Raw genomic sequence first — 8,312 nt, 5'->3', positions numbered from 1 at the left:
TGGCTATAGCTACGCTAACACTATATCCTATGTTGCCATAATTTATGGACAGCATAAATTAAACCTACATAAATCTTTTTGTGCACAGTGCTATATCAGCCGGCGAGCTTGACTTTGTTTTTATAATGTTCAGATCATTCCCAACAGCAGGGGTGGTTTCATTCCTTGTTTTTACTAATGGAGTAGTGACATTGTATTCTACAAACTAGTTTTTAAAGTTTGGTTATCCCTGTTATTTATTATGAAGGCATGATAGTGGCCCCATGTTTAGACCTGCAAGATTGTGAATTAAAAAGCCCTTTTTTACATTTTGCAAAAGTAAGGCCTAATCCTACTCGCCTTGAAGTCAATGGCAAAATTTCATTTGCTTTGTAGGAGCAGTTTCAAGTATCACTAAAGAGCTTTGCTATGGGAGAGGTGATATGCATTTTTCATAAAAAGCAATAAAATATTAATTTCTTTTAGTGTCTTGGCATACTGTAAAAAAAGTTTATCAAAACTGGGGCAGAAGAGCTGCATTATTTAATCACACAGCCACTTAATGACACACTATTGAAAATATGAACATCTTAACTTTATTTTTTTCCCAGAAGACAGATATTTGTATAATTGTAATGTTTATCACAATGTTATTTCCTAGTAAAAATTCTGCCTTGAGAAAGCAAATAAAAATACAGCCCACCATTTTAATTAAATGGTCATAAAAAATCACGTTAACTCAGGTTCTCTGTCAAAATGTTTTGCGAAAACACCATGGTATGCAGCAGGCATTTGCAGGGTTGTTCAGAATGAATGGCTCCACAAAGATCAGGACTCAGTTCTGAAACATTTATGCATTTGAATAACTTCACTTGTGTAATTGCATTGACTTTAGTGGGACTACTCATAATGAACAGTCACCCTTATGCCTGTTTGCAGGACCACACCCTTTGTTATTACAATCAGATTTCTCATGACCGCAGGATTTTATACACCCACCCAGTTGTAGGGCTGTTCATGGGTGTTGAGCTCTGTTCCCCAAGGCTCTAATTGTGCAAAATGCTTACATATTAACTTCATTTTATTCATGATTCACTGAGCTCAGTGGCACTATACACACTACCTGTAGTGAAGTTAATTGTGTGTGGTTATAGGACTGGGACTTTAGCCCTAATGCCCCAGTCCTGCAAAGACTTATCTACATGCTTAATTGTTTCTACAAGTGTATTCCTCTTGTGCGCAGTGAAGCAATGCATGCTCATAGAGTTAAGCATGGGTATAGGGCAAAAGTGCCATTTATGTAGGGTTAGGGGGCAGTAGCCCCCCTTCCGGAGGTTGGAACCCCTGGATTTCATACTGAGGTCTGCTTAAAGCTGCATGCTCTGACTCCAGAGGCAGGTCTTAAATGCAACAGAGTTTGAGCTGCTTGCAGCTTTGCCTTTGGGGCGGGGAGTTTGTAATAAAAAGAAGGGAGGCATGTGATTAAGAATAACAAGAGGCTGGGCATTCATGTCATTGAAGGATCGTTAGATAATCATGAAAACATTGTCAGATCATTCATGTCATTGTCAGATCATTAGATCATCATGAAAACGATTGGGGGTAAGGGCAAGAGTAGGAATGAGTGTTGTGCTACTGGGATTTGCTTTTGGGCCACAGCTGTGAAACTTATAAGTGTTCTTGAAAAAGGGGTGAACAGGGACTAATCCAAAACTGCAGGAAGTTACAAAGGAATTTCACAAAACTGGGTGATTGGGCAACACAAGGGCAGATGGAATTCACTTTTGATAAGTGCAAAGAAATGCGCATGGAAAAACATAATCTTAACTATCCGTACAATATAGCTGTTACCACTCAAGAAAGAGATTTTGGAATCATTGTGGATAGCTCCCTGAAAACACCTGCTCAATGTGCAGTGCAGTCTAAAAATTAAAAGCTAACAGAATATTGGGAATCATTAGGAAAGGAATAGATAAGACAAAATGCCATATTGCCTCTACATTAAGTCATTATATACCCACATCTTGAATATTCTATGCAGATCTAGTCACCCCATCTAAAGATAGATATATTGAATTTGGAAAAGGCACAAAAAGGGCAACAGGAATGGTTAGGGGTAAGAAACAGCTTCCATATGAGGGTACATTAACAATACTGGGACTTTTCAGCTTGGAAAAGAAGTGACTAAAGGGTGGGGGGATGTGTTAGATGTCTAGAAAATCATGAACCTTGTGGAAAAATAGAATAAGGAAATGTTATTTATTCCTTCTCTAACATAGCACAGAAAGCTCACCCAATTAAATTTATAGGCAGAAGATTTAAAACAAACAAAATTATTTTTTTTTCACAATAAATTTGTGGAACTCTTTGCCAGGAGATGGTGGAAAGCCCCAAACTATAACAAGGTTCCAATAAGAACAAAATAAGTTCAAGGAGTTTAGGCCCATCAGTGGCTACTAGCCAGAGTGGGCAGGGGTGGTGTCACTAGCTTCTGTTTGCCAGAAACTGGGAATAGGCAACAGGGGATGCATCATGATGATTGCCTCTCTGTTTATTCCTTCTGAAGCACCTGGCATTGGCCACTATTGGATGACAGGATACAGGGCTAGAAGGACCTTAGGTTTGACCCACTACAGCTATTCTGATGTTCTTATATAGAGCCCAGGAGTCCTGATGAGGCCTGTCTCAAAAATTTAAGGCTAACTAGTGTCCATTAAATGACTTTACCACAAGATGTCAAAATATGTTATTGTTAGAGCCGAGCGAGTCTAATATTTATTTAATTTTCTTTTGTATATAGGAATTAGATACAGTGCTCCTGCCAGCTAACTGCTAAGTTTTTTGCCAAAAAAGTACAGTTTTCCAGTGCCTTGGTAGCCCCAGGATACAGATGGTGTGTGTGTGTGTGTGTGTGTGTGTGTGGAGGGGGTGCATGGCATTGCTTCTCCCCTCTCCATTTGGTGCTTGGCTTGTATAGAGCATGCTCAGTATCAATGCTGAAGCCTCTGTCCTCAGTCCACTCCCCATCATATACTCACTCCCCCCCCCCATCACAGCATGCAGATGTCAAGCCGCCACCACCAAAATCTGAAATGGCACCCCTGCTATACGTCTTTGCAGAGGACTGAGGCTTTAAGCACAGATACTGCAACCATGCGTGTGATTAAGTCTTTTCAGTACCAGGCCCTTGTTTGTCATTCAGATGAACTGATATTTTCCATTCTCTCTCTCTCCCTCTCTCTCTTTTTCAGTGTTTCTTTTTTGGGGGGGAGGGCGCACAGGAAATCATTTATTTTACAAAGAAAACAAATTACATTATTCTTGGAAACCACTGTAATGGAGTAGGTTAAATCTCATTTGAATTGATTGATGTGTTTTGTCCCTTTTAAAGAACATTATAGCTGGATTATCTCTGGTTACTTTAAGGATCTCTTATGGAGTTTTAAAAAATTGGTCTTATGCCCTTTTTGGTGGTGTTCCTCTTTACTTACGGACCCATCTGTGCAGCTAATGCTTTGTTTGGCAGCCAGGAGGAGTTTATTGGATGTAAATGGAGGAGACATCTCTTAGAGGAAGAATGTCCTGGATGGAGTGGAATTCACTACCAAAGAGCTCATCACTTGGTTTCACTCAGCATTAGGTGCCAAACCAAGTCTCTGGGTTTGATGCTTTCTGGAGAATGAGGAGAGAGAGAGAGTTTTCTTGCTTTTACCGCTAAAGAAACACCCTCTCTCAGTAGCAGCCAGCAAGCTTTGTTCATTGTGTCAAATGGTGCAGGTCTCAGGTGGGTATTTGTAGAGCTGCTGTTGGCAGCACTCACTGCGTAAGAGGGGCTTTGGCTAGTAGAGTATCCTCTAATCTTGGAGAACTTTATCAAAAGACTATACCTGATCCACTTTTTCAAATTAAGCAGGCAATAGATGAACTTTAAGCTAATATGGCTATAGAGCCTTTGGACCATGCCTTAAAACTCTGATTCTCCCCCCCCCCCCCCCAAAAAAAAAAAAACCATCTCAGGAAAAAACAATAATAGTGCAATGTAGACACTGGATAGCTAAAGTATTCAGTGCTGTATTAATCTCTCTGTTTAATTTTATTCTTTTAGCATTCTGAATCTGAAGGGCAGTTGTGGAGTATATGGCAATGAAATTGTGATACCTTTGTTTTCTATGCACTTCCCCTTTAAAAAAAGTGAGCAATGTCAGATATTCATTACATATTAGGATTGCTATAACCAATTATTATGCAAATAAACATGCTTTCCTTCTTCATTAAGACATTGCATTTGCTTTCTTTCCCCCTTCACCCCTTAATCCTAAACTAGACTGAAAGGCTCCATCTACACTACATGCTTCTTGCACAAGAGCACATCCACACCTCAAAGCACCAGAAGCAGCCTGAGGCTGGCTGCGGCAGCTGGTGCCCCAGGTCGAAGGTGCGATTGGCGCCCCCACCTGCATGACCGTCAATGGCTGTGACGTAATCACGAGGCACTGGGGCGCCCCGTGATGCCATCATTGGGCGCCTGACCCAGCGGCACCCTAGGCAACCGCCTAGTTTGCCTAGGCTTACAGACCGTCCCTGCAAAGCACATTGCAAAAGTGATGCGCTTTTGTGCAAGAGAGCACTTGTGCTTTTTCCCATAGGGATTTCTTGCACAAGAAACCCCTCTGGAGCATCCACACTTGCCTTTTAGCGCTAACAGGAGTCATGCCTTGTAAAAGGATGTTTATCTACAGTGGAAAAATCCCTCTGTTCTGCTGTTTTACTCTTGATTTACTTGCACAAAAGTGCATTTGAGGTGTGGACACTTCACGGGTTTTTGCGCAAAACCAGCTGTTTTTTCTCAAAAACCTTGCAGTGTAGACATAGCCAAAGTATATGGTGGCTCTAAGGGTGTGAAAAACCATAACAGCAGTAGATGGAGCTGCTTTTTTTGGATGCCTTTCTCCTGCAGATGGTCCAGCCTTGTCCTGCAAAATGATCCTTAACAGTTTTCTCCCTTCCACTCATGCAAAGTCCTAATCCTTTCGGTCAGGTGCCATTGGGGGAGGAAGGACCTGCCCACACAGGCCACTTTGCAGGGTTCGCACTTTGTGGTTCAGATGACTTCAAATTTAAAAGCTGTCCTCATTTTCCAATGATTAGCAGAACGAGTCAAAGAATTTGCTGGAGACTGAGAAGAGTAAAGCAATCCCCACATCTCAAGTCTTTATAGGATAGCCAAGTCAGGAGGGGAATGCACCAATGTTTTATAGTCTATGTGAGAGATCCCTATTCTATAATGCTGCTGTTCTCTTACAGGTGACCTTCTGAAGCGGTACCCTAGATTGTTTCTTTATATAATATAAACAGAGCATGAAACACTTTCATTTTAACAAGCAGATGTGAGGAGGAGCAAGGGCGAAGGTGGACTTGATGAGGGGCAATGGGGTGCAAAATGAATTGATAACCTGGTGGCCCATCAATATATTAATTGGAATTTTGGTGTCTGGGGAGAAGCTGGCAGCTCTCTGCAGTATCAGGCACTACTTAATAAAAACTCTCTTAGCTGTGAATTCCAGCAAAAGCACCGGTAGTGCAGGCTGACGTTGTGTCCCTCACTGTGTGTGTCTGCGAGTGCTCACAGTCCTGTAACTGACACGCATGCCTTGCAGGTGGAGAATACAGACCAAAACACAGGAGAGAATATTTGTTTTAAAAGCCTCCTGATTTGGGAGCCAGTCTCATGATATTTGAACCTTTGGGTTGGCAGGATTGGGGCGAGTGATTTGGAGCAGAGAATGAGGGAAGATGAAGAGTGAGATGGAGGAAAGGCAGGATCCTGTGGTTGAGGAGTAGTGGAGGAGCAGACACTGAGGAATAGGGTAGTAATTTGAGAGTGGTAGGAGTAGGGAAGGGTATGACTGGGGACAATAGGAATAGAAATTGGGTGGAGGGGTCAGAGGTAGGAGCTGAAAAAGAGAGGGTATTGGAGGAACCAGAAAAGGGGGGAGGGTGCAGGACAGAAGGTCCAGATACTCAGAACATTTCTCTATAGGCCCTGGAATTTAACCCATTATTATTGAATCTCAACATTTCTTTGCTGTCTAACAAATACCTGTGAAACCTACCTGGCCAAATGTGTGTTTCCATCCTCTTCTAGTGGCAGGCGCACATAAAAGAAAACTGCCTTCTATTGCTACCAGTTACTGTTAGCACCTAAGCAAGCAAGAGGCCTCTGCAGTAGATCCAAAGAACTCAAACTGGCTAATGACTCATGTATAGGGCGCTTTTTTGTTTTTATTTTATTAGTGTTTTCTGTGAATTTGGTGTTTATTAAAACACAAGCAGGTGGAAACCAGAACAAAAACTTAATTTTTCTGGGTAAATATCAAGGTTTGTTTTTGTGGACAGGAAGACAGGTGGCTGAAGACTAATGCTATTGATTGTTCCTCCATGTGGTTTGCTGCAGAACTCAAAGCACAATTTCCCCTTAGAAAACAATATATTTCTAATCTTCTAATAAGACATTGTTAGAATAACTAGTTTACTGTTGTAGACTTAAAACTATTAGGCTATATAGATTTACATTTAATATCTGGGCCACAAGTTTGCAGCTCCTACACTAAACTTCATCCTTTTCTCCCGTATTGTTTTTGTCATTTTTTCAAATACTTCCCTTTGGTTCTGAAACATATTTTGATTCAGATTTTGTTTTCTTCCCACTTTAGCATGTCAAATCTTAACTTTATCTACTAATGGCTTGCAGTGTGAACGTGGAGGGCATGAGATTTATCAGTGCATTCAGATTCACACGCACATTACAAAATGTGCGTGAAGGCCTGTTTGTTTATTGTGTATCCTCTAGAGCCGTACATAGCCTTACTTCAACAGGTACCTTTGCATATACACACAAACGAATGTATTATCCTACATGTATCTTATGCAATGTATTGTATCTTCCTAATTGTGATGGCGCATTGGGGTTCTCCCGCCTCCTGCACCCCCGAAATGGCACGAACAGACTCCACCAGCCAGTAGAACAGAGGGAATTTATTGCCTCTCCAGGATACAGCACAGCACAGATGTAATCTGGTTACATGGCAGGCCTAGGATGCCTCAGCCCCCCTTGAGATGGGTAACACTGGGCCCCTAAATTCCAGCCTGTTGCCTAGGCTGCTTCCTCCATGATCCCCCAACAGAAACTAACTAACTCTCTTCCAGCCCTGCACACAGCCAGGGGCAGCATTCCATCTTCCTTTGTTTCTCTCCCTGGGGGGTAGCTGGTCAGACAGGTTTGGAGCCCCCTCTGCATAATGACTCACCCCCTGCCCTGCTGGGTCATGCTACAGACAGCAGAGGTCGTCCACAGCCCCAGCAAGGTACCCCCACTACGTCACACTAATAAAACAAGTTATTTTTATATAGCTGAAAAGTAAAGTGAAATCAGAAAAAAATGGAATAATTTTTTTTGTAAAACCCAGGATATTTTCAATAAAAATCAGTTTACACTAAAAAGGAAGGGGCATATCCATGTGTGATGCCAATATGGTTCCACACCACAGACTTTTCATTTTCATTTTAAGTTTTATAAAAACATAGGAAATGACATACAAAGAAACTATATTAAGGTTCTAATGTCAATGACAGAGAAGTTTAGGAAGTGCCAGAAATTAAAGTTGTCTTTGCAACCTTCACTCTCATCCTCTTCCTACCCTCTTGTATGTATATATTCTGATTGAGTCTTTAAGTGCATAGTCACACACTATTTTTCTATTACAGTCCTTATCTCATTCAGTGCACAGAAGGGATGGTGGTCTGGGAATGAATCTGGGATGATCGAGGCTGTTGTCAGTTGTCTGCAACATATGTTGTTAGTTAATATTGCAGCTTTGAGTTTCTGTTTCAAGTATAATGTAATGACAGACTGCATTGTAAACCATGCTGTTGTGGAGAAACTATTCTCTGTATGTTCTAACTATTTTGAAATTAAAATCCAAACTTTTAATGGTGCAGTGACATAGGGTTCTGTTTTTTGCATATAAGCATCTTTGCTTAAAAAAAGTGGAAACAAAAAAACATCTTTCTCTTGTTTTAGTAACTGTGTTGTATAGCAACAGAGCACTACAGACTATTGCTATGCAAGTATTTTTAGAGGGCCATCAAATACCCGTGGGTAGTTTTTTACCACCATCCACTGTTTCTAGCACTGGGAACTGCACTGACTGAGAATTTCATATATGATTTTCACACACATACAGATATAGCTATAGATAGAGATAGAGAAGCAGACAGAATCAGATAGAGAATCTCTATCACATGTAGATAGAGAAGCAGACAGAATCAGAACT

At 41.2% G+C, this 8,312-nt stretch overlaps 1 long non-coding RNA gene across 1 annotated transcript; it reads left to right on the top strand.

Annotated features, from left to right (window-relative positions):
* Positions 1-6,814: 6,814 nt before the first annotated feature.
* Positions 6,815-7,974, top strand: LOC142826744 (uncharacterized). The gene is made up of 2 exons (XR_012900978.1): positions 6,815-6,855; positions 7,744-7,974. It is a non-coding gene; the product is annotated as an uncharacterized LOC142826744 (long non-coding RNA).
* The last annotated feature ends 338 nt before the right edge of the window (positions 7,975-8,312 follow it).

This window comes from Pelodiscus sinensis, chromosome 1, assembly GCF_052426305.1.
Source record: "Pelodiscus sinensis isolate ZL-2025 chromosome 1, ASM5242630v1, whole genome shotgun sequence".
NCBI lineage: Eukaryota > Metazoa > Chordata > Testudines > Trionychidae > Pelodiscus > Pelodiscus sinensis.
Note: the sequence above shows the minus strand (reverse complement) of the source record. Positions and strands in the feature narration are given on the sequence as shown.